This window comes from Mus caroli, unplaced genomic scaffold (genome assembly GCF_978045245.1).
Source record: "Mus caroli unplaced genomic scaffold, Mus_caroli_1 scaffold_13, whole genome shotgun sequence".
Lineage (NCBI taxonomy): Eukaryota > Metazoa > Chordata > Mammalia > Rodentia > Muridae > Mus > Mus caroli.
In genome coordinates, this window is record NW_028227268.1 from 7,300,979 (window position 1) to 7,313,843 (window position 12,865).

Sequence of the window (12,865 nt, forward strand, 5' to 3'; positions counted from 1 at the left end):
TCCTGGAGCTGATGTACAAGCAGAGAGAGAACTAACTGCACAAAATGATCCTCTGACCTCCACATGTACACCATGGCACACACAGACACACGCCAGGGGCTGGGGACAATTCACACCAGCAGTTCCCGAGCCATGGGTCACACAGCCCCTTTGGTGGGGTCTAAGGATCTTTCACACAGTCTCTGAGGACCATCGGAAAACACGGATATTTACGTTATGATTCATAACAGTAGCAAAATTACAGTTATGAAGAAGCAATGAAAATAACTTATGGTTGGGGGCGACCACAACATGAGGACCTGTGTTAACGGGTCGCAGCATTAGGAAGATTGAGAATCACTGATTTAGCTCCCTAATGACAATTCAGGGACAGCCATTCCCAGTAACCTTTCTTCATTTTCCAGGCATACCTGGCTGGGAGGAGTCACCGGAAAGCTGGGAGCACAGCCGGAGGCTCTCTGCATCCAGTTTTTGTTAGGGATCTCAGAGACAAATGCCACTTGCCTATGAGTTTCCTGCCTCTGCCCCAACCCTGCCACCTTGGCCTCAGTCAGTCACTCAGCCATTTACTCTTTCCAGCTCTTAAGCGGCAGGCAGGAGCCTCAGATGCAGAAGAGAATGAAGCGTGGCTTGTTGAAGGTCACATTTATGCTTACCGAAAGCAGCCAGCACAGAGCGGTTGAGCAGGAGAGATTTACTCCCAACAGCCCTTTCGCCCTAATACCAGATTGCATTTCAAAACAGTTGTCTTGCTCCCTGGGCCATTTCCTAACCAGGCCTGCAAGCAGCAGCTCAGCAACTTCCCTGTCCTTGGACCTGCTTTGGGGATGAAATGTGATCCAGGAGAGACCCTCTTGGCCTTGGGAGAGCGTGTGCAGTCAGCTCTCGGCCTACTCTCCTCAGCTCTCGGCCTACTCTCCATCTCAGGGCTCTATTTCCAGCAGCACATGGGATCTCACGTAGCCCACACTGGCCTTGAACTTGACATGCAGCCAAAAAATGATATTGAACTTCTAATCTTACTGACTCCCTCCCCCCCCCCCCCCGCCCCCAACATACTTTTTTTTTTCTTCGAGACAGGGTTTCTCTGTGTTGCCCTGGCTGTCCTGGAAATCACTTTGTAGACCAAGCTGTCCTCAAACTCAGAAATCTGCCTGCCTCTGCCTCCCACGTGCTGGGATTAAAGGTGTGTGCTACCACCGCCTGGCTTTTTTTGTTTGTTTGTTTGTTTGTTTGTTTTGTGTTTTGGTTTTTGGTCTTTGATCTTTGATCTTTGGTCTTTGGTTTTTGAAGGCAGGGTTTCTCTGTGGAGCCCTAGTTACTCTGTAACTGACTCTGCCTCCTGAGAACTGGAGTTAAAGGCGTTTGGCACCACTGCCAGGTCTCTGCCTCCACCTCTTGAATGCTGGTATGATAGGTGTGTGCCACTATACCCAGTTGAATTTCTCTATTTGTCTTTCTTTCTTTTTCCTTTTCTTTCTTTCTTTTTCTTTTTCTTAAGATTTACTTATTTTGGCAGTGCGTGGTGGTGGTGCACGCTTTTAATCCCAGCACTTGGGAGGCAGAGGTAGGCAAATTTCTGAGTTCTAGGACAGCCTGGTCTACAGAGTAAGTTCCAGGACAGCCAGGACTACACAGAGAAACCCTGTCTCAAAAAACCAAAAAAAAAAAAAAAAAAATTTACTTATGTTAGTTTTATGTGTGTATGTGTGTGTATACACGTGCCCCATTTGTATGCAGTATCCATAGATTCCAGAAGAGGGCATCCAATACACTGTAACTTGAGTTACAGATAGTTGTGAGCCACCAGGTAAGTGCTGGGTACTAAACCTGGGTCCTCAGCAAGTGCTCTTAACCACTGAGCTGTCTCTGTAGGCTCAGCACCTGAGTTTTTTATGCAATGCTAGGATTCCAACCCAAGGCTTCTTACATTCTAGGCACACTTTCTACCAACTGAGCTATACTTCCAGACCCCATTAGATGTTAGACAACCCCTTCTAATGGCCCCTGTTTCTGGGGAAAGGGTACCCTTGGAGATTAGCTCTTACTCTGTGGCCTGGTCTGGCTAACATCTCTCCGGCCCATGCCTCCCTATGGGTTTCTGAAACCAGTAGTTTTCTAAAAGTTCTGTCTGGAGCTTCCCTCCAAGGCACACTGCCCAGACCCTTGTTTCTGATGTTTGGTAAGTCCTCTTCAAATGCAGTACCTACCTGCCTGGCCATGTGTGGCAATGCAGAAGCAGAAAGCAGCTTCTGGTGCCAGTGGGCTTGGGGAGCACAGGTTAGGTCATGTTGTCCCCTCCCTACCTCCCCACCCCCCACTCCAGATCATGATTTCATTATCTATGCACAGCATATATTCTGTCCTTGCAGAGGGCCACTTCTTCTATGCAGTCAGTCCAATCCCAGAGTTGCCAAGAACTCTCAACAGTTTACCTCTGTATTAGTCAGGGTTCTCTAGCGTCACAGAACGTATGGAACATCTTTCTGCAGTGTGGGAATTTATCGTGATCACTTATAGTCTGTGGTCCAACTCTCCAACAATGGTCAACTGTGAACTAGAAGTCCAAGGATCTAGTAGTTGCTCAGTCCCACGAGGCTAGTTGTTTCAGCAGGTCTTCTGTAGAAGTAGGTTCCAACAGATGCGCTGGCAGGTAGAAGCAAGCAGCGAGGAAGAGCGAATCTTCCTTCTTCCAATGTCCTCATGTAAATCTCCAGCAAAAGATGTGGCCCAGATTAAGGGTGTGTGCCACCACACCTGGATCTGGGACTTGTTTTGTCCCAGGCTGACCTTGAACTCTCTTTGCCATAGTCTCCTGGGATTAAAGTCCTATACTACTTTACCTGGGCCTAAACTTTTCATGGCCACTGTGCCTCAAGATCTCCATGCCAAGATCCAGGTCAGAAACTTGTGCCTTCCAGTCTCAAGATCTGACCTCAGGTATGCCCTCCAATTCTGGATTGTAGTTCATTCCAAATATAGTCAAGTTGACAACCAGGAATAGCCATTACAACCTCCATTTTGCAGATGAAAAAACTGAGGCCTGGAAGAGTCCAGTAACTACCACCAATTACAAGCATTGCCTGAGCCACTACGGAGTCCTGGATGTGATGCCGGTACCCAGACCGTCACTCACTGCTGCTCAAATCTGTGCTTTTGCCTCCTTGAGCTGATAAAAACAGGCCTGACCAAGTCTGAAACTGCTCTCCAGGATGGCTTGGGGATCACTAGGATATGGCACAAAAGAGACAACAACAAACAGCAACTCACAGCCTGGCTCTGCCATCCTTTGACTGCGGAGCCTGTGATATCATTTCCTGCCTGGTAACAAAGTGGATTTGCTGCCTGCCCCCTGCACTGGTTGTCAAGGGTGGAGTGAGCTTAGCCATGTTAAGAGGGCTTGGAAAGCTGTTTAATGCTCTTCAAATAAAAGGTATTGTCAGCCTCTTGGACTCCACAGAGGGCCGTGAGTAGCTAGCTGCTTTACAAATATTTGTGGGTTTCAATGAGCTTCCTGCGAAGGCCAGGAGGAGCAAGGCCACCCAGCCACTCTTCCCTACAGCCACAGCTGGTCAACAGAGTTTGGGAGAACAGCACTGGGTCCAATGTCTAAGGAGTCACTTGAGTGCATTGTCATCCCTCCTTGCTCCCAAGAGATCAGTGAGCAAGGATGGCAAAGAGATAGATGATAAATCTTCCACATGATTCCGGCAATCGACATATAAACAAGCCAAGCCACCCCAACCTTAGTGCCTTTAACCAATATTATTTATGTATTTAGTGAGACAGATGCATATGCAGCCCAGGCTGGCCTCCAGATCCATATATAGTTGAAGATGACCTTGATCTCCTGCCTCTGCTTCTCCAGGGCTGGCTTGACAAAGTGCTCAGCATGGTGCCTGGGTTTTATAACCCTGAGGGTCAGAGCCAGGGCAAATAACCTGCGCCTGAGCTAAGACTCCAGCCCCATTGATTTACTTCTGTCTGACTGTTGTATATGTTGGCAGGGCTCAACGGATAGGCTCTTCCTTAAGTCCCTATGCATTTGCAGGCTGTGATCAGCTGAAGGCCCAGCTCATTTGGATGGACAAGATGCTAGCTTGGGTCCTCTGCCCAACAGTATAGTCCAGACTTCTAAATGGCAGCTCAAGGTCTCAGTTACAAGAACAACTAGATATCGTTAGTCTTCAAGGAGGTACCGATGTGCCTTGGGTTGGCACTGCCACACTCTGCTGGAAGGCACCCACGTCAGTCCATGTTGAAGGGGGCATTGGAAGGGACTTCCTATCTCCATGGATCAGTGCCAGAGGGAAGTGGAGTCTGATGCCTTAAGAGATAAGCACCGCCCAAGCCCTTCCCAAGGCTCCTGAGCTGCCCAGCTTATCAGGGCTGTTGTTATGGCAACAAGGAAGCCCTGGCTTTGGTGGAGGACATGGGGATAGGCTGTTTCAGTGACTGTACAGAGAAACCCCTGGACATCCCTTTTCTCCACTGGACAGCTGTGTAGGCCTAAGTTCTGTGGCTAACCACGATTTTGTCAGGTAAGGCCTCCCTGTGTGGTGCAGGCTGGCCTCGAACTCATGATCCATCTGGCCTCAGTCCCCAGGTGCTAGGATTACAGGTGTGTGCTACCATACCACAGTGTCCAGCAAAATCTTACCTTAATAGTCACATTTATCAAGAGCCAGATTCTAGTAAGGGCGTGGTGGTATAGGACTATGGCAGTCTGGCCTAAATAACAAGGCCCCATCTCCCAGAAGGAACAGCAGACACTCAAACACAGCAAGGATCACAGGGCGACCCTTTATACACAGCCTCAGGGTGTTCATCCAACTGATGCCCAAAGGTCTTTCCACCCAGGAGAGACTAGCTGGATCCCCTCCTCCCCACTGAGCACATGGTGCCTTAAAGACAGCTGAACTCTTGGCCCCTGCAAGCTACCAGTTTGCCTATTGTTTGCGGCAGGGCCCCAGGTTCCTCACTCTGCCCTACTCTTCTTTATCATTTGAGGCTCCCCTTTGATTAGTGTTAACTCTGTGTCCCTTTGGACAACAAACCACTTCCCTAAGCCTGAATTTCCTCCTCTGTAAGTCAGAACTAAGACCGCTGCCTTATGACATAGTCATGCATATTAAATGAAATGCTGGGGCTAGTGAGATGGTTCAGCAGGGAAAAGGGGCTTGCTGCCAAGCCTGATGATCTGAGTTCGATCTGCAAGATCACCATGATGAAAGAAGAGAGCCAGCTAAGCTGTTCTCTGGCCTCCGCACATACTCTGTGGCACTGCATGAATTTACGTTTGACACACACAAAGAAGTAAATAAACAAATAGAAATATTTATAAATAATATTGCTAGGTGCTATGCCTTTAAAAAAAAAAAAGATTTACTTATGAGTGCACTGTCCGCTGTCTTCAGACACAGCAGAAGAGGGCATCCAATCCCATTACAGATGGTTGTGAGATACCATGTGGGTGCTGGGAATTGAACGCAGGACCTCTAGGAAGAGCAGTTAGTGCTCTTGAAAGGAAATAAAACTTGAGACCTGTGATTCATGTAATGTATGCCAAATAGCCCAAAGAGTTGTTTGTGAGCTTTGAAACCTGGGGCTGAGAACATAGCAGAACAGGCCAGGACATGCCCGGGCAGGCCCATCGCCTCCCTATCTCCCACCCCTCTGACCTCAGGCTGCTGATGTTTAAATGGACCAATCATGTGAAACCGTGCCAATTCCTCCCCAACCCCACTCCTTTTCTATAAAAACCCCTAGCTTCCAAGCCTCGTGGTCAAATCCACTGTCTCCTGTGTGAGATAGGTTTAGACCTGGAGCTCCGCCATTAAAATACCTCGTGTTGTTACATCAAGGCATTGTGTTCTATTCGTGGTTCTTGGGTGCACGCAGAATCGGGAGTTGAGTGTGGGTTTCCCCACTAGGTTCTTTCACTCTCAACTGCTGAGCCATCTCTCCAGCCTAGTATTAGGGCCTTTAATTCCAGGACTCAGAAGGCAGAGGCAGGCAGATCTCTGTGAGTTTAGAGTCAGCCTGGTCTACATGGTGACTTCTAGGCCAGCTAGGGCTACATAGCCCTGTCTCAAACAATACAGGGCAGAGACAGCATGCCTTTATTTCTATGTCTTAAATTCCAGCCACTCCAAGGACATATCATTATGAAGTTGAGTCCAGGCTAGGCTAAAAAGCGAAGCATTATTTCAGTTAAAAACAAATGTGGAGCCGGGTGTGGTGGCACACACCTTTAATCCCAGCACTTGGGAGGCAGAGGCAGGCGGATTTCTGAGTTCGAGGCCAGCCTGGTCTACAAAGTGAGTTCCAGGATAGCCAGGGCTACAGAAAACCACTGTTCTTGAAAAACCAAACCAAACCAAACCAAACAAAACAGTGGAATATTTGTCTAGCATGAGTGAGGCCCTGGATTCAAGATTCCTTACATCACAAAAAAAAAAAAAAAAAAAAAAAAGAGAGAGAGAGAGAGAAAAAAAAGCCCTTCCTAGTATGTGGGATGGGCCCACTGAGCAAGCTACTAGTCATAACCACAGGTTGGCCCTGCGTTCCTGTGTATCAGGTATAGAGGTATGTGCTTTTGAGATACTATGTTCTCAACCTCTGGACTCCCAGAGCCCAGTTCAAATCCTGTCCCTGGTTTTTGTGGTCATAGGGATGGGCATTAAAAAAAAAGAAGATGTATGTATGTATGTATGTATGTATGTATGTATGTATTTCTTTAATGAGCATTGGTATTTTGCCTGTATGTATGTCTGTGTTGGATCCCCTGAAACTAGAGTTACAGATGGTTGTAATCTGCTATGGGGGTGCTGGGAATTGAACCCAGGTTTTCTGGAAGAGCAGTCAGTAAGTACTCTTTAAAAAAAAAAAAATATATATATATATATATATATATGTGTGTGTGTGTGTGTGTGTGTGTGTGTGTGTGATTTAGTTATTTTTTTACGCAGATGAGACACACCAGAAGAGGGCATCAGGTCCCATTATAGATGGTTGTGAGCCACTTTGTGGTTGCTGGGAATTGAAGAGCAGTCAGTGTGCTCTTAACCCCTGAGCCATCCCTCCAGCCCCCAGTAAGTACTTCTAATCACTGAGCCAACCCTCCAGCCCCAACCCTTTATCCTTACAAAGTTTTCTTAGCACAGCCCTGTGGGTTTATTGACTATTGACTCCCTCTGCTTTCAGGATACATGCTACAGCAATGATGGAGATCACATGATTTGCTATCTGACCCTTTACAGAAAGTTTGACCACCCTGAATTAGGGCATTTGCCAGGCTTTCAGGCTGCCCTCTGTGTCAGATGGTTCCAGCGTGGATTTCTGTTGGGCAGAAAGACGAATGCAAGAGATTCCTGTTTACAGTCGGTCTGCCAGGGAAGGATATGTTTTGGTGTCAGGATTTATTCAGGACTAGAGCCCAGCTAGGGGCCAAGGTGTCCCTGACTTCACCCCTGCCCTGAGCCTGCCACTAGGTACCCGGGCAGCCAAAGTGCCCTCTTGTCCTCCGGGCAGCAACTAGCACAAAGCAACTGTTTCCCCCAATCCCACTGCCCATGAAGACAGGAGGAGACTTGTTCACAATCATCACACAGGAATTCCCCACCTCCCACCGCTGCCCCAAACTGAGCTCAGAGCCTCCCCACAGAAGTTGAATTCCCCTGCCTGAGACGGAGCCGGGCTGTAACCCGATCTCCTCTGTATTTTGTGTGACCTGGTTGAAGTGGCTGTCTGGCACTCCCCTCCCCCATCCCAGTCCTCTCTTCCCACTCCAGGAAGAGGAAGGTCTACGGAGGAGGCCGCTCTCCTGTAATTGGTCAAAGACAGCGGGCTAGGGTTGCCTGCTTAGGAGCCACAGCGTTCTCCTTACTTGGTTCCTTTTCCTGCTTCCGGGGTGTCCTGGGTTCTCTGTGGGTTGTGACTCCTGCCGCTTTCCAGAGCTGGCAGGGGTTCTGAGGAAGGGGAGGGCCTGCTCTTCACTGGATAATCTGAGCATCCAGCTTACCTGCTTCTGGCTTCAGTCACCAAATAAACAAGTGCTTAGGCACGAGGCCCCACTCCTCCCTGCCCAGTGAAGTGTGCCAGCTCTGGCAGTGCCTTTGGGTGCAGAAAGCTGCTGGTGCGGGCTGGCTACAGCTCCTGCTGAGCCATCAACGTCCCCAGAACCCCGGCTGCAGCTGGCTCCTGGGGAGGATGTCATGGCGCCCAGCCCCCTTACTGTCCTGAGTTACTGCCCTAGCCATTGATTATTAATATATGTATTTTTTAAATGCGTTCTGAGCTGAGTACTCTGTTCTGCCCCGTCGCTCTCTCTGGCACCACAAGGACGGCCGGCTGGCTGGTCTGGCCAGTTTGCCAGGAAGCGGCATATGTTCATACCTGCGAGGCCAGGAGCGGGGAGAGCAGAGCCATTGCCCCTCCCCAACAAGGAGTCCCACTTGAGCCCTATGGCTCCTCCCCCCACCCAGGCCCTCATCCCTGTTCTCTGGCACCCTCTGATCTCCAGGACCTGGGGAATCTGCTGTAAAAGCAGTTTGATAAATCCTGAGCCAAGCAGGCTTAGAAGAATAAGGTACAGCTTTAGAGTGCTGGAAACTCAGAGGTCTGGCAGCTCATGAGTACTTACAAACTGGTGTCATGGCGTGTGTGTTTTGTTTTCGGAACTGGGGCTGGATCCCAGGGCCTCCAGCCTACAAGGCACAGAAGACACATCCCTAGCTCTACACTACTTTTAAATCGTAAAAGGAATTCATACCTGTTTTAAAGTTTGAGACCCAATTAGAATTTATTGAAGGTGAAAGCAGCCACTCCCAACTCACTCATTCTTCTCTCCTGTTGGAGCTCCCCGTTTGGTTTGGGCCAGCAGTTCTCAACCTGTGGGTCTCAACCCCTTTGGGGACTGCATATCATATACCCTGCATATTAGATATTTAAGTTAAGACTCATAGCCTAGGTCCTGGTGGCCTGGCATGCATGAAACCCTGGGATCCGTTCCCCGGGGTTGCATAAACACTCACCTAGCCACTCAGGAAGTGGAGGTGGAAGGATCACAATTTATTGATATAGCAAGTTTAAGATACTATCGATAGCTGGGCGTGGTGGCGCACGCCTTTAATCCCAGCACTCGGGAGGCAGAGGCAGGCGGATTTCTGAGTTCGAGGCCAGCCTGGTCTACAAAGTGAGTGCCAGGACAGCCAGGGCTACACAGAGAAACCCTGTCTCGAAAAACCAAAAAAAAAAAAAAAAAAAAAAAGATACTATCGATAAACAAAAATAAACCAAAAACAACCAAACAAAATCTCACCACCAACAACAACCAGTCAGGAAGCAAAAAGGGCCCAAGGAAGTCAGGATCTTTGTCCAGACCTAAGAGTAAGCTACCAGGAGCAAGTCTGTCACCCCAAACCTTGCCTGCTGCCGATGACCCCCGAGATCGGCCTGGAATGTCTTCATCTCCCCCAATGGATGACCTGGCCCCACAAGTACAAAACGCGGAGACCCTCTCTCAGGCATCTCTCTCATAGCCCAGCTGGGCCATGGACTTGATCTGTAGGATACGCTTGATCTCACGATCCACAGGCCTCTGCTTCCTAAACTGTGCAAGTGCTGCCGCTGCCTGCCTGCCGCTGCTGCTGCCGCCGCCGCCGCCGCCGCCGCCGCCGCCGCAGAATCCAGGTTACCAATGTTACATTGACACAGTGTGACAACCTCCAAGGAGGCTTCAGCTTGCAAGGATGGCCAGAGCTGAAGAGTCGTCCCAAAGCAAGGGGCAAGGACATTGGGTTCAGTGTTGGTAATAAAGCTGGTGGGACCTCTGGTGGGACCTCTAGCAGGCCTGGAAGCACCCGCTGTTCCTATTCCCCCTTAAAGACTCCTCTCAACAGAGCATTGGCGGCATTGCCTTCTAGCCTGACAACCACAAGACAGGTTTTACTCCACAGCATCTGTGGGGGAAGCAGTTTCAGACGAGTCGCTGGACCCGAGAAAAGGCGCCTTTACAGCAGCTCACTGATATCCTGCTGGACTTGGCAAAGGACTGCCACCAATTTTGCTGTCAAAACCCAAATGCTAACTTTGCATGACAAATTAGCAGAGTGTCTATTAGCCCAAGTCTCGTTATAAACACAGACCAACACCAAATAAGTAGAAGAAAGCAAATTTGCGTTTTTCATGGCCCTACCAGAAGCAGGCGAATGACCATTCCTGAACTTTCTAGAAAAATCGCCAATTGTGACTCTGGTTCCAGGGGATCTGACACCTTCACACAGACATATGTGCAGGCAACACAACATACACATAGAGCAAAACAATAAAATTTTGTTTTGTTTTGTTTTTTTCCAGACAGGGTTTCTCTGTGTAGCCCTGGCTGTCCTGGAACTCACTTTGTAGACCAGGCTGGCCTCCCAAGTGCTGGGATTAAAGGCGTGCGCCACTACCACCTGGCTAAAACAATCATTTTTTTAATGGAAATTTAGTTTTTCTGACTTTTTTTCTTCTTCTTTTTTTTGGTATAAGTGGCTTTATATAGTTTACCATGGATCATCTAAGTTGTAGTGCCGAGTTTAATGAAAATTAAAAATTGAAGTTCTTAGACCAGAGAGATGGCCCAGCTGGAGAGATGATGGCTCAGCAGTTTAGAGCACTGACTGCTCTTCCAGAGGTCCTGAGTTTAATTCCCAGCAACCACAAGGTGGCTCACAACCATCTGTAATGAGATCTGATGCCCTCTCCTGGTGTGTCTGAAGACAGCTACAGTGCACTCATATGCATACAGTAAATAAATCTTTTTTTTAAAATTATGACAGAGGCGAAATCTTGGTGCTTAAAGTGCTTTAAAGTGTACAAGCACCAGGACCCAAGGGGTTTGGATCACCATGTGTGGTGAGCAGAGCAGCAAGCCTGTGACTCCAGTTTTGGGAGGTGGAGACAGGAGATCCCACCGGAGTAAGAGTAGGCATACAGGGAGCGCTGGGTTTGATGGAGAGACCCTCCCTGCCTTAATTAAATAAGGAGGACGCATGTTTGAGAATGATTCCTGTCAACCTTAGGCTTCCATAGCATGTTGTATGTATGCATTCACAGCTACACCACACACACACACACACACACACATACACACACACACACACACACACATACACACACACACATGATATGAAGGAGAGAGACTCAAAGCAATACAAACATGAACTTGGATGCCTGAGTCCTCAGACTGCTTAGACCCAGCTCAGGGCAAGAAGAAACAGGAAAAGCAGAAACAGGAGATAAGGGTACGTGCGGGTGCCCCAGCAGGCTGACAATGCAAAAACCACGCTCCACCGAGTGCACAGAATTTCCTCTCAATCCACAACAGCCTGCAGCCAACCAGGAAGCCTGGGCTCTGAGCACCTCTGGGCCACTGCTTCCCATTGTCACCTTCTGAGGCAAATGTCTGTCATTACTATTTCTATCTTACAGCTAGAGCTATGGAAAGCCTGGGTTTGCCCATTCAGGATACCAGGACAAAACACCTCTGCTCAGACAATTTATAAGTAACATGAAGGTAAAGGGACAGCTTCTGGGGGCCAGAAGTCCCTGATCAAGGTGCCCACTGGTTTAGTAGCTTACAAGGACTTTCCATTTTATAGATGGTGCCTTCACACATCTCCGTATGGAAAGAGGAACAGGTATCCCTCAGGCCTAAAGGTCTTTAAAACTATTTTTTTTTATCATTTATTTATGTGTATGTAGGTGTGCCTGTGTGAATGGTATATGCACCAAGTGCATGTAGGTGCCCATGCAGGCCAGCAGAGTGTTAAACCCCCTGGAATTGAAGCTTCAGGTGGTTGTGAGTCACCGTGTGAGTTCTGGGATCAGAACCTGCGTTCTACAAGAGCAGTAAGTGCATTTAACTGAGAAGCCATTTCTCCTGCCTACCTCTTTTTTGCTTTTTTGTTTTGTTTTGGCTTGGATTTTGGTTTTTGGTTTTCTGAGACAGGGTTTCTCTGTATAGCCCTGGCTGTTCTGGAACTCACTCTGTAGACCAGGCTGGACTTGAAATCAGAAATCTGCCTGCCTTTGCCTCCCAAGTGCTGGGATTAAAGGCGTGTACCACCACTGCCCAGCTCCTTTTAAAAACAAACAAACAAACAAACAAACAAAAAACTATTCTTCTTACTATTATACTATTACTAGTATATTATTAGTGTATTGTCTGTGTGTACCATGCCACATGTATGGAGGTCAGGGCACACTCTGAAGAGTCAGTTTTCTCCTTTACATGGATTCTGAGGGTTGAACTTGGGTCACCAGGCCTATGAGACAAATCAGGGCCTTGAACTCAACATGAAGCCTAGGAAGACCTTGAACTTCCGATCTCAGTGATCTTCCTGCTTCTACCTCTGCAGTGTGGGGATCTCAGGTATTCATCATCATCATCACACCTGGTTTTTACAGGGCCGGGGATTGAACCCAGAGCTTTGTGCACAGCAGGCAAACACTCTAGCGACTACGCTACACCCTCAGACCTCAGGGCTCCTTTACAAGGGCACTGCCGCCTCTCAAATACTCTACCCCTTAATACTATCTCGTTAGGGGTTAGGTTTCAGTGTGTGACTTGGGGGAGCCATAGCATTCAGACTGTAGCACAGTTCGCTAGACAAATTTGCCCAAAGTCACTCGGGTAGGAGCCCACTGAGCTCTGAGGGTCCAAATGGGTCCCCACACTTGCACTGCAAATTCGTTACCTATTGGGCCCTCTCTTCTCCCCCGGCCCATCAAACTAGTTTTTCAACAGTTAGTCTGCTTCTCTGTTGCTGTGACAAACACCATGGCCCAGACCAACTCAGTGAGGAACTTACAGGTTACA